The sequence below is a fragment of the Ipomoea nil genome, unplaced genomic scaffold, assembly GCF_001879475.1.
Source record: "Ipomoea nil cultivar Tokyo-kokei standard unplaced genomic scaffold, Asagao_1.1 scaffold1043, whole genome shotgun sequence".
NCBI classification, from domain to species: Eukaryota; Viridiplantae; Streptophyta; class Magnoliopsida; order Solanales; family Convolvulaceae; genus Ipomoea; species Ipomoea nil.
Window position 1 is genome coordinate 9598112 of NW_017617471.1, and position 23288 is coordinate 9621399.

At 41.1% G+C, this 23288-nt stretch overlaps 1 protein-coding gene across 1 annotated transcript in view; it reads right to left on the reverse strand.

Moving 5' to 3' along the window:
- The window catches only part of LOC109181374, a 289298-nt gene that overhangs the window by 194605 nt on the left and 71405 nt on the right, over positions 1-23288 (reverse strand). The window lies entirely within an intron of this gene.

The window sequence follows — 23288 nt, forward strand, 5'->3', positions numbered from 1 at the left end:
ATTCTCAGCATTTAAAATAGCAATTGAATTAAACAAGTTATCCAATTGAATTAAACAGAATCTAACCACTTTTCTACTTTTTTTTTCTGGCTTTAGGGACCACAATGCTGACTAAATATTCCATTCAACAATGCAAGCAATTTTTTACTTTATTTTTAGGGTTTAGGGACCACAAATCTGACTCATTGTTCCATTCAAAAACAAAAGCATTATTTAACTGTATTCTTAGAGTTTAGGGACCACAGAAATTACTATATGCTACATTAACATTTCTGTACAACAATCCTCACCAAACGACAAGATGGACCACATAATACAACAACAAAATCATGTCCAGGGTGCAAACTCAGCTATCACCTAATACCACTGAACAAGTTATAGTAAAATATTACATGTGCAAAAACATAATCAAGAAAACAAACTTCTTTGTATATCATTCTGCAGTGCAACTGTGCAAATGTGTTACCAATGACAAAGAGTAATTGAAAAACAGAAACATCAAGTTCATTTACAAAGTTCATATATTCCCATTTCGAACCAAAAACCAAAGATCATATATTCGCTAGCTTTTCACAAAAACCCAACACCTAACTAAAAATTAACGCAGAACAACATACCTACAATCCACAAATTGAAAAAGCGCAGTAAAAGGCTCGAACGTCTTCAAACAACGATTCAGCTTCGCTTCTTCAAACTCTGCGATTTGGAGATTTCGAACATTGGATTTGAGAATCGCTTACAAAATTAGGGATTGCAGTCGGCTTTGTGTCGTTTTCATTACACGACAAATTAGAATATTTCGAACATTCGACTTTTCTATTACACGCTGGAACAGAAAAAAAATGAAGAAAATTACAATAGTTGTTTACTAATGCCAAGTGTACAGCCACATCACCGCTCAACCGGGAAGAAGGGGTCATTACCGGCTGGGAGGTGAAATTGGACGAATTTGGGCTGTTGAATGGGCTAATTGAATTTTTTTTAGGTTGAGTGGCCTGATTGCACAATCGCGTTACGTTCAGTGGCTAATTTGGCCCTTTTTCCTTATTATTACTATTATATATTTATATATAGTATATAATTAGGAATATTGAATTAAGGAATATATATGTTTATGAAGAATTGGAAACAAGGTGAGGTGGCAGCATCTTGTGAAAAGGAAACCAAATTACTTTCTTTTGGCTAAGTTGAGAAAAAGGAAACAACTTTCCTTTGTTTTTGGATGCATTCTCCCATATATATATGTTTGGCAGTGGAAGAAGTGTGCTAGCGTGCGGCAAACCCCTTTGGCTTCATCTTTCATTATTCTGTTCGACAGACAGAGAGACGAGAAGGGTGGTGAGATTTGCCAACTTCTTGGGTATTTTCTTCATCAAATATTTTGGAGGTCAGCTTATTTGTTCCAGGCATCTTTTGGGTATTCTCGTACTATTTGTATTCTTTTCATCTTGCTTGTGGTGGTTGAATATTTTAAGTACGAGTTGGTATTCTGTTTAGGCCTGTGGAATATAATAGAAGTCTTTGGCCTAGAATTATTGCATTTGATGATTTGTGGATGTTTGGCTCGTGTGGTAGCCTGAAACTTTGTACCCAAGATTTATTATAGTGGATTATTTGGTTGGTGGTGGTCCCGTGGTTTTTTCCCCAATTTGGGGTTTTCCACGTAAATTGTGTGTTCTTGTGTTTGATATTTATTTTTGGCTATTGTGTATCATCTTGTGTTTGTGCTCCTGTCGGTTATGTGATTTTTCATTGTCGCAGGAAGTGGGATTTTCCCAACAAAGTGGTATCAGAGCCCTGGTTGTTGATTGGGTACATTTGACATGGAGACAAATATGAGTAATATGGTACGATTGAATGGTAGAAATTATCACATTTGGAAGGCCAAGATGAAGGATCTTTTGTTTGTGAAGAAATTACATCTACCTGTGTTTGCAACTGCAAAGCCAGAAAGCATGTCAGACGAAGAGTGGGACTTTGAGCACCAACAAGTTTGTGGTTATATACGCCAATGGGTTGAAGATAATGTTATGAATCACATTATCAACGAGACACATGCCAGAAGCCTGTGGGATAAACTTGAGACCCTGTATGCTTCCAAGACAGGCAATAACAAATTGTTTTTGCTAAAACAATTGATGAATCTAAGATTCAGGGAAGGTACGTTGATCAATGATCATGTCAATGAGTTTCAGGGTGTTCTTGATCAGTTGTCTAGCATGGGTATCAAATTTGAGGATGAGGTACTTGGTCTCTGGTTGCTTAACACTCTACCTGATTCTTGGGAAACACTTCGAGTTTCTTTGACCAATTCTGCTCCCAACGGTGTTGTGACCATGGAGTATGTCAAGAGTGGTATCTTGAATGAAGAGTCAAGAAGAAGATCTCAAGACACCTCCACTTCTCAGTCAGATATTTTGGTTACAAATGATAGGGGGAGAAACAAACAAAGGGGTCAGAAGGGTAGAGATAAAAGCAGAAGTAAGTCAAGGTCATGGCACAAGGATGTTGAATGTTATCATTGTGGCAAGAAGGGTCACATCAAGAAAAATTGCTTCAAGTTGAAAAGGGAACAGAAGCAAGACAAGAAAGATGATCACACAGAGAACCAGGTTGCAACAGTTAGAGCAGATTTGCTTCTTGCTTGTGATGAGAACGCCGTCAACGTTACATGCCATGAGACAACTTGGATTGTAGATTCAGGAGCATCTTACCATGTTACACCAATGAAGGAATTCTTTACTTCATATACTCCAGGTGACTTTGGAGAGCTAAGAATGGATGATGATGGTCAGGTGAAGGTGATTGGTACCGGTACAGTTTGTCTTGAGACCAGCAATGGCACAAAGCTGGAACTTAAAAATGTAAAGCATGCACCGGGTATCAGACTGAATCTCATTTCTACAGGAAAACTCGATGATGATGGTTTCTGTTGTTTCTTTGGTGATGGACATTGGAAAATCACTAAAGGCTCGCTGGTTATTGCACGAGGTAACAAGTCTTCGAACTTGTACTCTTTACAAAGCTCTATTTCTGGTGATTCAGTGAATGTTTATCAGCAATAGAATGTGCATCAGAATTGTGGCATAAACGACTTGGACACATGAGTGTGAAGGGGATTGATTACCTTGCCAAGAAGAAGAAGCTTTCAGGAATAAAGGAAGCTAGATTGGACAGATGTGTTCATTGCCTGGCAGGGAAACAGAAAAGAGTTTCTTTTATGAGCAATTCTCCTTCAAAGAAGCCGGAGCCACTTGAGTTGATACATTCTGATGTGTGTGGACCAATGAAGGTTAGATCACTTGGAGGTGCATCTTACTTTGTGACCTTCATTGATGATTATTCTAGGAAACTCTGGGTTTACACTTTGAAGCACAAAAGTGATGTGTTTGGTGTGTTTAAAGAGTTTCATGCCCTTGTTGAGAGACAGACAGGGAAGAAATTGAAGTGCATCCGTACTGACAATGGCGGTGAGTATCGTGGCCCATTTGATGAGTATTGCAGAATGCACGGAATTAGACATCAGAAAACTCCTCCTAAAACTCCTCAGTTAAATGGCTTAGCAGAGAGGATGAACCGGACAATTATGGAGAGAGTCAGATGCATGCTTGATGATGCAAAGTTGCCTAGTTCATTTTGGGCTGAGGCAGTTTCCACAGCTGTTCATGTTATCAACTTATCTCCCGTTATTGCTTTGAATAATGAAGTTCCTGATAAGGTTTGGTGTGGAAAGGAAGTTTCTTATGATCACCTCAGAGTCTTCGGTTGCAAGGCGTTTGTGCATGTCCCAAGAGATGAGAGATCTAAATTGGACTCGAAGACTAGACAGTGCATTTTCATTGGTTATGGTCTTGATGAATTTGGCTACAAGCTGTATGATCCAGTTGAGAAGAAGCTTGTGAGAAGCCGAGATGTAGTGTTCTTTGAAGATCAAACTATTGAAGATGTTGACAAAGTGAGAAAGCCAGAATCTCAAGACAGCGGAAGTTTGGTTGACTGTGAGTCAGTTTCCAGCGAAGATACACATAATGTTGATGAGGTTCAAGAGAATGGCCAGAACGGTGATCTTGTACCAGACAATCAGGATGATACAGCTGATGTGGATGGTCATGTTGATGATGTTGTGCACCAGGAACAAGAAGTTCCTTTGCAGGTTCCAGTTGATCCTCTTAGAAGGTCTAACAGGGAACGGAGACCATCTACTCGTTACTCTTCCAGTCAGTATGTGCTATTAACTGATGGGGGAGAACCTGAGTTCTATGAAGAAGCTATGGAGAGTGAGCAAAAGAGACAATGGCTTGAGGCTATGCAGGACGAGATGAATTCCCTATATGCAAATGATACCTTTGAGTTGGTAAGGGCACCAAAGAACAGGAAAGCTTTGAAGAACAGGTGGGTCTACAGATTGAAACATGAAGAGGGCACTTCAGTTCCACGATTCAAAGCTCGACTGGTGGTGAAAGGTTTTAGCCAGAAGAAAGGTATTGATTTTGATGAAATTTTCTCTCCTGTTGTGAAATTTTCATCCATTAGAGTTGTGTTGGGTCTAGCAGCTCGTTTGGATTTAGAAATTGAGCAGATGGATGTAAAGACAGCTTTTCTCCATGATGATTTAGATGAGGAGATATATATGGAGCAACTTGAGGGATTCGAAGTCAAAGGGAAAGAGGATTATGTTTGCAGATTAAAGAAGAGTTTGTATGGATTGAAGCAAGCTCCGAGACAGTGGTATAAAAAGTTTACTTCCGTTATGAGTAAGCATGGGTACAAGAAGACTTCTTCAGACCACTGTGTTTTTGTAAACAGATTATCTGATGATGACTTTGTTATATTGTTGCTTTATGTTGATGATATGTTGATTGTTGGTCGCAATGTTTCAAGAATTCAACAGTTGAAACAAGAGTTGAGTAAGTCCTTTTCTATGAAGGACATGGGACCAGCAAAGCAAATTCTTGGGATGAAGATCATTCGTGACAGGCAAAACAAGAAGTTGTGGTTATCTCAAGAGAAGTATATAGAGAAAGTACTTGAGAGATTTAGTATGGATAAAGCTAAGCCAGTGAATACACCTCTTGGTATGCATTTCAAGTTAAGTAAGAAGCAATGTGCCTCTAGTGAGAAAGAGAATGAAGAAATGCAAAGAGTTCCTTATTCTTCAGCTGTTGGTAGTTTGATGTATGCCATGGTATGTACGAGACCAGATATTGCTCATGCAGTGGGTGTTGTTAGCAGATTTCTCTCAAATCCAGGGAGAGAACATTGGGATGCTGTGAAGTGGGTTCTTAGATATCTTCGGGGTACTTCAAGTCTGAGTTTGTGTTTTGGTACAGAGAAACCTATTCTTGTCGGGTACACTGATTCAGATATGGCCGGGGACATCGACACCAGGAAATCTACTTCAGGTTATCTAATTACCTATGCAGGGGGAGCAGTTTCATGGCAATCAAGATTGCAAAAGTGTATTGCTTTGTCTACCACTGAAGCTGAGTTCATAGCATCTGTTGAGGCCAGTAAAGAAATGCTATGGATGAAGAAGTTTGTTCAGGAGCTCGGGTTTGTTCAAGACAAGTATGTGCTCTATTGTGATAGTCAGGGTGCAGTTCATCTTGCAAAGAACTCCACGTTCCATTATAGGTCAAAACATATTGACACGAGATATCATTGGATTAGAGATATCTTAGAGTGCAAGATGCTTGAACTTGAAAAGATTCATACCGATGATAATGGGTCTGACATGATGACTAAAGCATTGCCGAGAGGGAAGTTTGAGGATTGTTGCTCTATCGCCGGGATGGCGATATCTTCCACATAGTCGGGAGGGGGAGATTTGTTGGGTTGGGCTTCCCTCCTATGTGGTAAATAGCTCATGTTTGGACCAAGCCAATTTGTATCCACTATAATTTTTGTTGGACCTCCACTCATCTTGAGCCCTAATTATTATTACTATTATATATTTATATATAGTATATAATTAGGAATATTGAATTAAGGAATATATATGTTTATGGAGAATTGGAAACAAGGTGAGGTGGCAGCATCTTGTGAAAAGGAAACCAAATTACTTTCTTTTGGCTAAGTTGAGAAAAAGGAAACAACTTTCCTTTGTTTTTGGATGCATTCTCCCATATATATATGTTTGGCAGTGGAAGAAGTGTGCTAGCGTGCGGCGAACCCCTTTGGCTTCATCTTTCATTATTCTGTTCGACAGACAGAGAGACGAGAAGGGTGGTGAGATTTGCCAACTTCTTGGGTATTTTCTTCATCAAATATTTTGGAGGTCAGCTTATTTGTTCCAGGCATCTTTTGGGTATTCTCGTACTATTTGTATTCTTTTCATCTTGCTTGTGGTGGTTGAATATTTTAAGTACGAGTTGGTATTCTGTTTAGGCCTGTGGAATATAATAGAAGTCTTTGGCCTAGAATTATTGCATTTGATGATTTGTGGATGTTTGGCTCGTGTGGTAGCCTGAAACTTTGTACCCAAGATTTATTATAGTGGATTATTTGGTTGGTGGTGGTCCCGTGGTTTTTTCCCCAATTTGGGGTTTTCCACGTAAATTGTGTGTTCTTGTGTTTGATATTTATTTTTGGCTATTGTGTATCATCTTGTGTTTGTGCTCCTGTCGGTTCTGTGATTTTTCATTGTCGCAGGAAGTGGGTTTTCCCAACAGGACATTATTTAAACAGAAAGCAATGTGGACTAACAGGTTGGGGGCTTTAAAGCTAGATATGGCAAAGGCCTACGACTGTATGGAATGGTCCTTTTTGCAAAAAAATGTTAATGGCTCTAGGATTTGATGAAAGATGGGTGGAGTTGTTGATGTTGTGTGTAACCACTGTGTCTTGCAGTGTACTAATTAATGGTTCACGGAGTGATCAAATAACCCCGACTCGTGGTTTACAGCAAGGTGATCCCCTGTCGCCCTATTTATTTATTATTTGTGCTGAAGGGCTATCACTATTATTACAACAGGCACAGACGAAGGGAGAGATACATGGATGTAGAGTTGCTAGAGGGGCACCTTCCATTACCCACCTATTTTTTGCTGATGATAGCTTGCTTTTTTTCAAAGCAAATGCCCAAGAAGCAGGTGTGATTAAATGTTGTTTGGAAGATTATGAAAAAATGTCTGGCCAAGCGGTCAACTATCACAAATCGAGTATTTGTTATAGTAAAAATACAAGAGATGAAACACGGGAAGAGGTTGCTAATATATTGGGAGTGGTGCGAGCTCAGAATTTTGGGAAGTACTTAGGGCTTCCATCATTTGTGGGCAGAAATAGAAGGGCAGCATTTTCTTATATTGAGGATAAGATAAGACAGAGGATTAGCTCATGGAATAAAAAACTCTTGTCACAGACAGTGAAAGAAGTTCTATTGAAAAGTGTGGCTCAATCTATGCCTACATTCTCAATGAGTGTCTTTTTACTGCCTACTTCTCTATGCACTGCCATTGAGCGAACCATGAATCGATACTGGTGGAGGTCGAAGAATGATCAGGGTATTCATTGGAAAGCATGGGATAAGTTATGTATCCCAAAGAAATATGGAGGATTGGGGTTTAAAGAGTTGCGAGCATTTAACCTTGCTATGCTGGGTAAGCAAGCGTGACGTTTTCTGACACAGCCACAATCATTGGTTTCAAGAGTCTATAAAGCCAGATATTATCCCACTAACTCTTTCTATGATGCATGCTTGGGAAATAACCCGAGTTTTTGTTGGAGAAGTATTTTGGCAGCGCAGAAGTTGATTTGTGGGGGAGTTAGGAGAAGAATTGGGAATGGCCAATCAACTTTGATATGGGATCATCCATGGTTGCATGATGAAATTCGGCCGAAAATATTAACAGAAAAACCACCCCAATTGGCACATGCGAAGGTAATGGGTTTGATGGATCAACAGACAGGAACCTGGGATAAAGATATTCTCACAGATATTTTCATACCTGAGGATGTGGAGCGAATTTTGAAAATACATGTGTCACCAGATTATGAAGATTTATGGTACTGGTATGGGGACCCAAAAGGAGAATATTCTGTTAAAAATGGATATAGAACAGTAGTTGGTGACTATACCCAACCAGTGAGGACTTTTGATAAATGACAAAAATTGTGGAAGCTTAAAATCCCCCCAAGTGGAAAACATTTTTATGGAGAGCTCTGAATGATATTTTACCCACTACGAGGAACCTACTTATAAAGAGGGTTGATATTGACCCAACATGTGCTATGTGTGGAATTAGACATGAAGATGTTGTGCATTCTTTGGTTACGTGTGATTATACGGCAGACATTTGGGCACAATCCCACCTTCCAATCCCTAATAGTGTCACAAATATTTTTAGTGATTGGTTTAATGATTTGATGAATGTTTTAGATGATGATGGGATTATTTATGCAGTGGCAATTCTCTATTATATTTGGCGCACAAGGAATGGAACTGTATGGGATGCTTACCTGCCCAGACCTCGGAAGGTGATTGTAATCGCATCATCAGCTCTAAGTGCTTGGAAATCAGTCCATCCTCGACATCAGCATCTGCCGACCAACACTACGGCTTCGGACCGCCGTGTAGCAGCGGTACCAACCGAACACACTGCTGCGGCTGTGTCCTCACCGACAAATGCATCTGCTGCCATGCCGAACACGGTACTGCATCACCCACAACTGCCCACGCCAAACAACTCACACCGTATTACTCAGAACATGAGGGATCAATGTTACTTCGATGCGGCATACGACCCACGAACAAACAAAGCAGCGGTGGGAGCTATTATTCTAAACTGGCAAGGGGGTTATATTTCGGCTATGACTACTCCAATGATAGATTGTTTTTCACCCCTAATGGCGGAAGCTTTCGCATGCAAGGAAGTTTTATCGTGGTTGAGAAACCGCGAAATAAAGTCTATCGAGCTCTACACGGATTGTTTGGTGCTTCAACAATATCTGTCATCTATGACACACTCGTCACGGTCTTACTTGGGTTATGTCATTGATAGTTGCAGGACTATTATATCGACTTTTGATTATTGTTTGCTTCATTATATTCCTAGATTAAATAATTATTTAGCTCATACATTAGCATCTGCTTTTACTCACTCGACTTTTATGTACTGGGACTTAGATCCACCAGCTTCTATTTCTGCATACTTTGAATAAAATGCCGTACAGGCTCCTTTCAAAAAAAAAACTCTAAGCCTAATTAACTCACCCCAGAATTCATTTCTTCTATCTACATACCTGCAGAAATCTCAAGCCTTAATTCCCTTACCCATCAATATATATAATTATCCCATATATTCGATCATGTGATCGAATATGATAAAGTATTTTAATTGCTTAAACCTATAATTAAATTTGAAATATAATAGGAGGATAACTGTACTTATGTATGGTACGTACCTGGAGAGTTAGCAGACCCTTGTTTTGTTCATTGATTTTGTAGGTCATGAGGTGTAGAAGTTCTTGTCCGTGCTCTTGCCGAATCATAGCCAGGATAGTTATGTTGTGCATCCGTATTAAAAAACGCGCGTCTCCCCTCTAAAAAAAATTCAGGTTCGATTCCCAGCAACAACATTATATTGTTCATTCATTTTGGAATTTTAGTTCATAGATTATGGAATTATAGTTCATTGATTATGAAATTATAGTTCATCGATTATGGAATTGTAGTTCATCGATTATGGAATTTTAGTTCATTCATTCTGGAATTTTTAGTTCATAGATTAGATTATGTAATTATAGTTCATCGATTATGGAAGTATAGTTCATCGATTATGGAATTATAGTTCATCGATTATGGAATTTTAGTTCATATGTTGTTGCTGGGAATCGAACCTGATTTTTTTTTTTTTAAGAGGAAATGCACGTTTTATTAAAACGACGTCGTTTTTGCATCCGTATGCACCATGCATGGTGCATACGGATGCACAGCATAATTTGCCTCATAGCCAGCTTAGCCCTTATGGACTGGATCTCGCTCGCAAAATCATTGATTTTTCCACAAAATGGAATCATATCCAAAGATTTTGAGAAGACAGTGTCTACATGCTTCCCCTTCAGTGCAACGTAGTCGGCAATCGTATCCTGGGCTTCATTCACAACATTTCTGAATTTTTTGACAGCAACTCTCACAACGTGGTGATCACTGGCCCATGAGTTCTTGGAAGCTTCCACAAGCCTGGCGCTAAACGTTTCAATGTCGGAGGTGAGATCTTTTATCTCAGAATCTATGCCACGAACCAACTTCACATTGTATGCTACCGTTTGGACCAACGCATTTACCCCTTGGGTTACCTGATCCTCTAGCACTTTGTCCACCACTAACGTCATTATATTTCTCTCTCTCTCTCACTCCATCACAGTGAAGACATATATGGGAAATGCAAGTGATATGTGAGAGGTGCAAATTCTATTCTTCCATATATATATAGAGAGCAGATACGATAAGATCTGCATGCTGATCTGATATGTGAGATGTGCGCGTAAATGAGCAAATACCAAATTTGGTCTCATGAGTATTAACAAAATGACAGTTTTGATCCACATGTTTAATTCTTACCAATTTTCATCAAAGACTATTGTTTTAGTACCAATTTTTATCCATAACTATTGTTTTAGTGCCAAAATTCATCACGCCCGTCACCCCTTCATTTGAGACATGTCGAAATATGAAATTATTAAGGGTAGTTTCGTGCTTTTCAAATTAGGATTCATATTTGAGCATGAATAAAGGGATTTAAGTCCTAAGATCTATCCCAATTCACAGTTTTCCTCATCAAATTAATGTAAGATGAGGAGGAGAATTGCAAATTGGGATCAATCTTTGAGTTTAAATTCATTTATTTATGCTTAAATTGAAATATTAAGTTGAAAAGGACCAAAATGTCCTTAAAATTTTTAGATTTCGGGATGTTTTAAATAGATGGGTGACCGACGTGATGAATTTTGGTACTAAAATAATAGTCGTTGATTAAAATTGGTACAAAAACAATAGTCGTGAATGAAAATTTGTAAGAATTAAACATGTGAACTAAAATCGTCATTTTACTAATTCTCGTGGGATTAAAATTGGTATTTATTTTTTTTAAAAAATGGTATTTGCTGGCGCGTCAATCATCATTTCCAATTCGTTAATGAATTGGTACATAGATTGGAAAAAGTGATGATGGATGTATAGAAAAGTTGCTTTATTTTCTTTGGTCGATCCAACTTTTCCACCAAGCCAGCTCGCAAATTTTATACTAGCCACTGGCTACTAAAATGAGTTAAATATTTAATTTATTCCTTGACTATAGTAATTTTCTCTGATTTAGTTTTAAAAGTTTTTTTTTTTTTTTTGGTTGATTATAGTGATTTTGTTTTGTTGAAAAATATTTGTTGAATTCTCATTGTTTACTCTAAATTTTTACCCACTCTCATAAATTTTGGAGGTAAACATTTTATATAAAATCATATAATAAAAATAACATATCATAATTTATCATATCATATAATAATAAGAGTTCTACTATATGTACTTTCAAATTCTACTCTTTCATTTGTATTTTCAGACATGACAAATAATGATAAGATCTTTTTATCATGGGTCTCAAAAAAGATATTTACATCAATAATTTGTGAGAGAGAATATAAATTGGAAACAGGGACGGAGCCAGAAATTCGGTTGAGGGGGGGCGAAACAGTACAGACGGATTCAAAAAAAATTTCCAGAAAAGGCGAAACATTAAAACATAAGAGATAATTTTAAAATAAATAAATAAACTACCTAAGAAACATAATTGTAAATATTGTTGGATATGAACGAAAAATAAAACATATCGAAACTTTATAAAAATATTCATAACAAAATATGAAACATAATTAATTAAAGAATTTGAATAGAAAACACATCAGAAATATAATTGTAAATATTGTTGGATATGAACGAAAAATAAAACATATCGAAACTTTATAAAAATATTCATAACAAAATATGAAACATAATTAATAAAAGAATTTGAATAGAAAACACATTATAAATTACACATCTTATTACAGAGAGTGTGTGTAATATTAAAAAAGCTTTTAAAAAAGAAAATTGTAAATATATGTTGATGCTAAGATTGGAACTCTTAACCTCATTATTATTACCAAAGATGTGCTCTACCACCTACTCTAACTCACTCATTATTAACATTTTATAGTTTTTTTTATACTAATACTAAAAAATGTACTATATATACATATATACATACAAATACTATATATGGGTGGGGTGGGGTGAGGGGGGGCAGCCGCCCCCCTGCCCCCCTCTCCCTCCGTCCCTGATTGGAAATATGAAATGAAAGTTTATGTAGTATTTTCCTAATATTAAAGTTGATATGCCCCATCACACTATTATGCGACTGGATAGGCACAATTACGCAAATAAGTTAGGTGGGGCCTCAAGTCAGAATTCACCAATAGACAATAGTCATATCAATGTCTTGTTATTAAAAGTTGAGCCATTTTCCTCAATTATTTGAGCTATTTTCTTTATTTTTATTTTTTGAGAACTCAATTATTTGAGCTATTGAGTTTTGTAGCTTTTCGCACGATATTATCTGCTGCTAGACTGCTAGTAGCTCAAATAATTGATTTTTGAGCAACCTCTCAAAGTGAGGGGTTTCTTGTAGGTAGTGAGTACAGGTCTAACTTCTATGGTTCATGTTCAGTTGAGTTATCATGATTTACATTCTCTCAAATGCTCTATCAGGTCGGAATGTGGGGGGCCCTTAGAGTTGGGTTCAGCCTTTTAGAAGAATAATTGATGATTATTTTTTTTAGACAAATACGGAGTAATGGGTTTTTAAATTACGAATTGCTAATTATTTGAGCAATTAGTTTTAAAAAGGAAAATATTATTCTTTTAAATTTTACTTTCAATTTTTACTCTGATCTCTTTCATAAAATTTAAATGTTAACATTTTTTATTGATACTCACAAGATGAAAATAACAAAGGAAAAGGTACAAAAGGTCAATGAACTATTTAGTGGATAACAATTAAGCCATCGAACTCGAATAAGTTCCAAATTGATCCATAAATTTGGAAAACAAGTACAATTAACATTTTTAGCAAGTTACCAACAAGTTTTTGCTGATTAGGATGCCATGTGTATATTTTAATTTTAATTTATTATTATTATTATTATCCTACTAAGCATTTGACCCTTAAAAAAAAACAAAACAAAATAAAAAAAAAAAAAAAAAAAACTAATCAGAATGAACTATTTAAAATTTTCATGTATTGCGTTCTTATATCACTTACTAGCGGTATACTTCCTTCTACATTTTTTGAGTAATTATAAATTTAAATTTTATTTTTTAAAACAAAAGTTAAAAATTGCAGTCGATTTGGTAAGTTTGTGGAGATTTCAGGAAGGATTTCAGGGTCAAATGATTAGTTTTTTTTTTTAAAAAAAAATAGTCAAATGCTTAGTAAGATAATAATAATAAAAATTCAAAATATACGAATGATATCCTAATCAGTAAAAACTTGTTGGTAACCTGCTAAAAATGTTAATTGCATTTTTTTCCAAGTTCATCGATCAATTTAAAACTTATTCGAGTTCAATGGATTAATTGATATCCCTCAAATAGTTCAATGACTTATTCGTACCATTTCCCAAATAACAAAATATCAATTGTTACATTGGGAGTAAAAAGTAAGATAGTGGAAATAGAGAGTATATATAAGGCCATCTCCAACCCATTACACTAAATTCTGCACCAAATTTTATACTAAAAGGAATATTCTCAGCATATTCTTACACCAAATTTTATTCATCTCCAACCCATTACACCAAATTCTACACCAATTCTATTTCTACACTAAAATAATTTGTTTTCTCATAAATTAAAACTTTAATTTTTTTACTTTAATTTTGTTATTATAAAATTTAATTTTAATACAAATAATATTTTTATGCCACAATAATATAACATATAAAAATTATTACATTTAATTTTCAAAATTAACATATCGTTTCCATATATGCTCAACGAGCAAACATATCGACGTGGTGGTCTTGGACACTATTAATTCTACGTATATTTTGTTTAATTTCAAATGTATTCAGTTTAATATTATGAAAATTATGTTTTATGTACTTTAATTTTTAATTAATATATATATATATATAATATTATACTTGTTTTAATCGTCTTGATGAGATCTTTTAAATGGTATAATTTATTTTTAAATATTCAAATTTTATGTTTATGTATTTAATAAAATATGTAAATTCATAAAAACAAAATAAGGATACAAAAGAAATTAATAAAAATGTCCAGGGGCAAAAATGGAATGCAAATAGCTTACACCATTTTGGCGTAAAGCTACAGTGCAGCGCCAAATATGGCGTTGCACTGTAGCTTCACGCCAAAATGGCGCCCAATTTGGCGCCTCATTGGAGACAATCCAGTGCCAAATTGGGCACCATTTTGGCGTTGGTGGCCAAAATGGCGCTGGGTTGGAGTTGGCCTAATAGAACTCTTTGTTAAAACTTTCCTATATCAACATAGAATATGCTATATGGATTCATATTTCTTATTCTTAACTCGATCTTAATTATTCTCTCCTAAATTCTTGATGTGGACACATTTTATGGGGCTCAAATGAAGGCATCCTCAATAGTGAGGATCTTGGTGTCGTTTTTGAGGAGTTTTTGGAGGTGTGATTAAGAAAGAGAAATAAGTGAAAAAAGGAAAAATGAAAAATAATATAAAAAATTGACAAAATCCCTACAAAATTCCCTAAAATCCCGGACAAAACCCACAAAATAGTAGGACTACCCCAATCCTTTCTCTCCTCTCTCCTCCACAAATCTACTTTTTCTTAATTCTTGTACAAAATTCTATTGTTGGGATACTCTAAAAATATTGCATCATTATTTATCACATCATAAAAAATAAAATAAAATAAAAAAAGGTGAGAGTGTCAAATTTAATAGTACATGCCATAAAACTCTATCATCATTGCCTAGGCAACTGCAGTACTTGGGACAACATCAATAGTTTTGACAGTACTTGGGACAACATCATTAGTTCTTACCATTTTATTTGCAATTTTTTGTGAGTCAAAATTCACTCATTATTCATTAACATCAACTATTTCACTCAATCAGTAAATTCATTCTCCCAATAATTTGATTTTTTTTCTAAGTCTTTTCTAGACCTATCAATTTACAAAAAGTATATTCTAATTATTTTATCTTTATAATAATTCTAAATATTATAATTGTAATTATAATTATAATTACTACGGAGTATTTGTTTTAAAATTAAACATGTCAAAAGTTAATTTAATTAATAATTATAAAATTTCAATTCAAATAATAATGTTTTTTTTTTTGTGTAAACCATAATGTGGTCTGAATTTTTCTCTGTACGTTTAACGGTGCAAGTTCACTCGGTTCGTTCCGAGAGGCACAGGAGCTAGTCAAAAGGGAATCGTAATTTGTGAAAATCAAACTCAAGTTATCACAAAATTCACTCCCACAAAGAGAACTCATTTGCCACTTGAGCTTAGGGGTGACCACGGTTTCGATTCAAACCGAAACCGTAACCGGAACTATCACTGTGCTAACCGGAACCGAACCGTAACCGTCCGGTTCCAGTTCCGAACCGGAACCTATAAGGTTCCTATAATATTGCAACCGGAACCGCCCGGAACCGGACGGTTCCGGTTCCAAACCGAAAAAAAAAAAAAAAAATTCAAATCAAAAGCTGCAGGCTTAAGCCTGCAGCGTGACAGTGACTGCCCCACTGCCATGGCAGTGGGGCAGTAGACTGTGGAGTCACGGGAGAGATTCCCGTGACTCCACAGTGGAATAAAGCCAAATTGGCTTTATGCCTTTATATATTATATAATATATATATATATATATATATATATATATATATATATATATATATATATATATATATATATATATATATATATATATTATTGTTTATATACAAAAAAAAAATTAAAAAATACCGGTTAGAACCGGCGGTTCCAACCGGATCCGTCGGTTCCAGAATCGGAACCGGGACCTTAATATAAGGTTCTGGTTCCGGTTCGACCAAATACGGAACCGGAATCGTCGATTCTGAACCGGAACCGTTGTCATGTCTACATAAGCTACTCTATTGGATTAAATAATATGTTATTAAAAATACATATTACATTAAAAAATAACATTGTATAATTTTAAATAATTTAATAATAAAATTAAATAAGAAAAAAATGTAAAAAAAAAAACATTTTTAAAAAGTTGGCCATTGCATAGCTTAAACATTTAAAAAAAATAATTAAACATTTAAAGAAGTCACTAGCTGCCTACCACTTTAGGGGGTGTTTGGTTCAAGTTATATAAGATAACTAATGTTATATTTGTTTGGTAATATAAGATCTCATGTTTGGTTCAAGGTTATGTAATTTTTCTAGGAAATGTCACATAATCTCTAGATATAGTTTTTAGTTATTGGAAGGAAATATGAGAGACCATCCAATTTCTTAGGCAATCTCACATTCCCTCATCTTATTACTAATTTTGGGCTTTTGACATTTTAATCAATTTATCTTATTACCGTTACCTTATTTACATACCTTAGTTTTAAACCAAACACAAGAATCTAAGGGGTCGTTTACTTCGTTTCTCTGTTTTTTCATTTCCAATTTTTCATTTCTCCAGTTTTCCTTCTCCATTCTTCCAGTTTTTCATTTCTCTAATTTTCCAATTTTCATTCCCTATTCCTCTAGTTCTTCATTTTTCTAATTTTCTTATTTTATTAAATACAATCATCCCATATAGCATTTAAGGATGAGAAAAAGGGAAAATCAAAAAAAGATAATAATAATAATAATAATAATAATAATAATAATAATAATAATAATAATAATAATAATAATAATTGATGGGGTGAGAACCCCGGCCCAAGAAAAGAGGCCCAGAAAGGAAGGACCAAAGAGGGAAGAATGGGCTGATGCAAGGCGGGCTCAAAGAATGCATGGGCCGAGTCCTGGACTCGGCCCAGGTCCAAAGAGGGAGGCCCAGTTCAGAGCCCGGAAGGACGGTCCAATGCCAAACGGGGACGAGGAGTCGGTCCAGGCCCGGCCCAGGGGAAGACTCGGTCCAAAGAGCCGTTGAGGGAGCCTTCAGAGCAGTCAAGGCAAGGAGCCGTTGAGGCATTAAAAGTCGGACTCGGTCCGCCAGTTACTAGCCAGAGAGAGCCGTTGGCAGAGTCCGTAACGTCGCCCAACGGCTCGGCACATTGAATGTAATCTTTAAGTCGGCCATCATGAGCCTTTAAGTCAGTAGAGGAGGAGCCACTATAAAAAGGGCTCCTCTACCCTTGTAAGAGGCAGATTCGAGAACCCGGAGAGGGAAATAGAAAGCACTATTGAGCATCATACTTCACTAAAAATCTAGACTTTTTGTGAAAGGTGTATCCTCCAGCTTAAGGTTGTGTTGGACCTCCTTGGGCCCGAAAACCCAAAAACCATCACTGGCGCCGTCTGTGGGGACCGAAACAAAGAAGTCGCGTGCCTTCTGAGCAAAGCGGGTCCGAGAGATCATCGAGAAGAGTCCTGGGCGTGGGGAATTGAAAGACTTTACCATGACAGGAAGCCAAGAGCAATTGAGCCAACGCAATGGGCTAGGAGCCGACCTAAGAGATCAATTGAATCGAAGAAGCACCCGAAGCCGGGAAGACGACGCAACACCACCACCAACACCACAGGTAGATCCACAGCCGACTGCGGTACCACTCACCCCGGATCAACTACACGCAATAGGACGCGCTTTTGCCGAGGCAAGTCGGGGAATGCGGGAGCAATCCGCTACTCGGATACCGCAACAAGACCCCCCGCCGCCGCGAAGGCCGGACAATCGACAATCAATCCGCCGGGCGGTGAGTCAACCTGTCCAGTCCGTTCATTCTCGGCTAGGCCCTGGTGTCGAGCGACGGTCGGCGAGAGAACGGCTGGGACGAAGAGAACCCCTCTGCGCTCCGGTAGAAACTCACGGTCGGCAGAACACACGTGAGCGTAACCGTGCGGGGAAAGGCCGGACGGTGGCTCGCCGCGTGGGGCAGCCCGCCCGAGACCACGATCAACCCGCCGAGTCAGAGGTTGGCGAAAGCGTGGAATCGACAGGAAACCACACCCAAGAGAGGGTCGAAATGGCCAACCTAGCCCAAGAGGTGAAAAATCTGAAAGAGCAGGTAGAAGGAAGGACCAAGGCCCCCGGACGAGCACTGCTAACCGCGTTACCCTTCTCCGCTGAGATCATGGCCTTTAAGTTACCGGGCGACTTTAAGTTCCCGGAGCAAGCCACGTTCGACGGGTCAGGCGACCCGCGAGAACATCTATTGAGTTACCAAGCTAAGATGCAAGTCCTAGGAGTGCGCGATCCGGTCATGTGTCGTGCCTTCTTACCCACGCTAAAGGGGCCCGCCCAAAGGTGGCTTGTAGGTCAGCCCCCAGGGTCGATTCACAGCTTCGAGGAACTGGCAGACCGCTTCATGAGCCACTATGCCGCTAACATCAAGCCACAGAAGGATCTGACACACTTAGGCGACATCCATCAGGATGAAGGCGAGTCCTTGAAAGCCTATCTCGCTCGCTGGCAAAAGGAGATCCAGTCAATAGAAGAAGTGGAGGACCAAACAGCGCTCACCTTCTTCATTGAATCTTTGCGATCCGGACAGCTGTATCGGGACCTAAGGGACAACCGCCCGGCGACATACGCGGAGGCTATTCAGATGGCCAACAAGAGGGCCAATACAGAGCAGGCCATGAAAGCATAAACGGCAGCGCGAGGTCGGTGGGTCCGCCGGCGGAAAAAGGACGCGGGCGGAGACGAGAGAAAGGCGCTCGGATGCAGCTCGGCGACCCGAGGTCAGGCGACCGTATGACCGCCCCGTCGTTCACACCTATCGACCGGTCCACGAAGTACAGGCGGTCACCCCGCCTCCGCCTCCGCCGATTGACGATCGTGCAGTGGACGAGGATACTGGTAAGACTTCTAAATATTGTCGCTATCACAAAACTTATACTCACAGCACGGAAGAATGCTACTATCTAAAGAAGATCATGGAGGGGATCATCCAGCAAGGGACACCGCCCCCTAACCAATGGAAGCGAAGGTCGACCAGTCGAGGAGGCGAGGGACCCGCCGCCGACGCAGAAAACAGCCGAGGCAAGCAGCCGGCTTCCGAAGAGGACGAAGCCCAATGGCGCCAGAAGCCAGTCATTAACATGATAGTCGGCGGGCCAGAAGGCGGCGATTCCGCGAACACCCGAAAAGCCTGGGCTCGGCAGCTATATGCCGGAACAGTCTATGGTCGAGAAGAGAGCTCCAAAAAGATATGCCGGGAGCCCATCGTGTTCACCGATAAGGACCGGCCAGCCGGGGAAACCCCGCATCGAGATGCGTTGGTCATCGCCATGGACATCAACGGTGTGGTCGTTCGCCGAATCCTGGTCGACACCGGGAGCAGCGTCAACGTACTGTACCTGGAGACCTTTACCAAGATGGGGCTGACCCGAGAACAGCTCAGACCCGTGAACACCCCTCTCGCCGGTTTCACCGGGGACTCGGTGGAGGCGGAAGGGTCCATCACTCTTCCTGTGGAGATCGGCAGCTATCCGGACGTACAACAGTTGAGCATGAAGTTTATCGTGGTCGATCTAGCCTGCTCACACAACGCCATACTCGGCCGCCCGGGTTTGGAAGACCTCGGGGCCCTGATCTCAATCGAACATCTATGCCTGAAGTTTCGCACGCCGAACGGAATAGGAACGGTGCGTTGTGACCGCAAGGTCGCCCGCGACTGCTATCTGCAAGCATGTAGAGGAATGGGCAAGCGTGGGATGCAGGTCCATGAGATCACCGAGAGGCCCCCTAAGAAAACAGTGATACCTCGCCCAGAGCCGGCCGTCGAACTAGAGGAAATTGAGATTGACCCAGCACAGCCGAGCAGGCGAGTGAGAATTGGAGTCGGCCTTTCGGAGAAGTTAAAGGGGGAAATCACGAAAGTACTCCAAGAGTACCGGCTGGTTTTCGCCTGGGGCCCAGAAGATATGCCCGGCGTAGATCGATCGATCATATCGCATCGACTCGCCGTAGACCCAGAGCACCGGCCGGTCGTACAAAAGAAACGGTACTTGGCCAACGACCGGAGGGAGTTTGTAAAGAAAGAAGTCAGCACGCTGTTAACAGCCGGGCACGTCCGTGAGGTCAAGTACCCGGAATGGTTGGCTAACGTGGTCCTCGTGCCCAAGCCCCCGACGTGGTGAATGTGTGTAGACTACACTGATCTTAACAAAGCATGCCCAAAAGATCCGTTTCCTCTGCCCCGAATCGACCAGTTAGCCGACGAGACGGCCGGGTCGGCGCTGCTCAGTTTTATGGACGCCTTCAGAGGGTACCATCAAATATTCATGCACCCGGCGGACGAGGAGAAGACCGCCTTCCTAACCCCGGACGGGGTTTATTGCTATCGAGTCATGCCATTCGGACTCAAAAATGCCGGGGCTACGTACACCCGAATGGTCGCCCGGTTGTTCCACCACCTGCTAGGAAAATCGATGGCCGCATACGTCGACGACATGCTCGTCAAGAGTCGAGAGGAGGACAAGCACGCGGAAGATTTAGCCGACTGCTTTAAAGTAATGATAAAGTACAACCTCCGATTGAACCCCAAGAAGTGTGCGTTCGCCGTCCAGGGCGGTGAGTTCTTGGGCTACATGGTCACCAAGCGAGGCATTGAGCCTAACCCAGAGAAAGTACAAGCCATCCTCGACATGCAGCCTCCTACTACTATCAAGGACCTGCAGCGCTTGACCGGACGACTGGCTGCTCTCAGCCGTTTTCTGAGCAAATCGGCGGATAAAACTGTGCCTTTCTTCGAAGCCATGAAGAAGAAGGAGGGATTCGCTTGGACTATCGAATGCCAACAGTCGTTCGAGGAATTAAAACAATATCTGTCGACTCCCCCAGTACTGTCTACCCCCCAGGAGGGCGAACCCTTACTGTTGTACCTCGCCGCCTCGGCCAAAGCGGTAAGTTCGGTGTTGGTTCGAGAGGAAGACCGAGTCCAGCACCCGGTTTACTATGTAAGCCGCTCACTGAAAGCTGCTGAGACACGGTACACCGCCCTGGAAAAGATCGTGTATGCCTTGGTGGTCACCGTGCGCAAGTTGGCGCCTTTCTTCCAAGCCCATACCGTCCGGGTCCTGACGGATCAGCCACTCGGGAGTGTGCTACGGAACCCCTTGTCCTCCGGCCGGCTGGTAAAGTGGGCCGTCGAGTTGACTCAATACGGGATCGAGTACCAACCCAGGCCCTCCATCAAAGGCCAAGCTTTGGCCGACTTCCTGGTCGAGTGTACCGCGAGTGAGGAGGAGAAGGAACACGCCTCGGAGAGCAATCCGGGCGAGTGGTGGGAGATGCATGCGGATGGAGCATTGAGTCGACAGCACTGCGGAGGCGGCATTATGCTCATCACTCCGGAGGGATTTCGGCTGTATTACGCCCTACGGTACCTGTTCTCTGCATCGAATAACGAGGCCGAGTACGAAGCAGTATTGAACGGCCTCCGACTTGCCAAGGACCTAGGAGTCAAACGGCTACGAATCAAAACCGACTCCCGACTAGTAGTCGGGCAGGTCTCGGGTACGTACGAAGCTAAGAACGCGAGGATGGCGTTGTACAAAGAATGTGCCACCAAGATGTTGAAGGGGTTCGAAGCTTATGAAATAGAATACATATCACGGGCGGACAATGTAGAGGCCGACATCTTGTCTAAAATTGCCCTGGAAGGGGTGCCGGACCACTTAATAAAGATTTGCCAGAAGGAGGAGCTAAGTCGGCCGAGTGTCGAAGAGGCGCCGCTAGATGTCCAGCAAGTAAACATCGAAGGGTGGGATCGAGAGAAAAACCCTGAGATGTTCTGGATAGACGACATCCGGCGATTCAAGGAAACGGGCGAGCTGCCAACTGACCCAGCAGTCGCCGCGAGGGTTCGGCGGAAAGCCCCCTCCTTCCGGATCATTGGCGGAGACCTATATAAACAGTCGTTCGGAGGACCCCTGCTGAAATGCCTACTTAGGCCTGAGGCCGAGAAGGTAATGGATGAAGCTCATAGAGGCATTTGCGCTGCGCACCAGGGTGCTCACACGCTCGCCCGAAAATTGGTCGTTCAAGGGTATTACTGGCCGACCATGATGCGAGACTGTATTGAACGGATGTCCAAATGTGGCGTTTGTCAGGCATTCGCCAGGAAAGACACTCGGCCGGCCACCTTCTATACACCGGTCACCACTGCCATTCCCTTCGCCAAATGGGGAATAGACCTGTCGGGACCATTACCCGTCGCCCCGGGAGGATTGAAGTTTTGCGTCGTGGCCATCGATTACTTCACCAAGTGGGTCGAGGCGGAACCCTTGGCTACCATCACCGAGTACCAGTGTCGACGTTTTCTGTGGAAAAAGGTGATCTGTCGCTTCGGTTTGCCCGAACACATCGTCAGCGATAACGGGCGACAGTTTGATTGCCAGGCATTCGCCGAATTCTGCCGCCGACACGGTATCAAGCATACCAAGGTGTCGGTGGCCTACCCCCAAGCAAATGGGCAGGTTGAGAATGTGAATCGAACCTTGGTCGATGGGATCCGGAAGAAACTCGAAGACGTCCGAGGAAACTGGGCGGATGAGCTTGATCGAGTCCTATGGGCCTATCGCACTACCCAGCGGCGAGCGACGGGAGAGAGTCCGTTCTCGCTCGCATACGGCTTTGAGGCCAAGGTTCCAGTCGAAGTGGTCGAACCCACCCACCGGGTTCGCACCTACTCGGACGCAGCGAATGAGGAGAACCTGCAGATTGAGAAAAATTTTCTAGACGAAAGAAGGGAAGCCGCGAGTGCGCGAATGGCTGAGTATCAGCAGGCAGTGAAAAGATACCGCGACCGTAGAACTCGCCCGCGAACCTTCCAGGTTGGCGACCTAGTGCTACGGGATCGACAAGCCAGCCAGCCTACCGAAGGAGGCAAGCTCGCGGTCAAGTGGGAAGGGCCGTACCGCATCGCGGCTGTAGTTCAGGCCGGAACTTACAAATTAGAGACCATGGAAGGCAAGCTTATAGATCGTATATGGAATGCTACACATTTGAAAAGGTTTTATCAGTGGCCAATGATAGGTCATGTATGAGCTCGAGGATTCCAAGAAATCTGAATAAAGCGCGTGGGTTGCAGCCAATCGTCCCAGGGACTCGGCAAG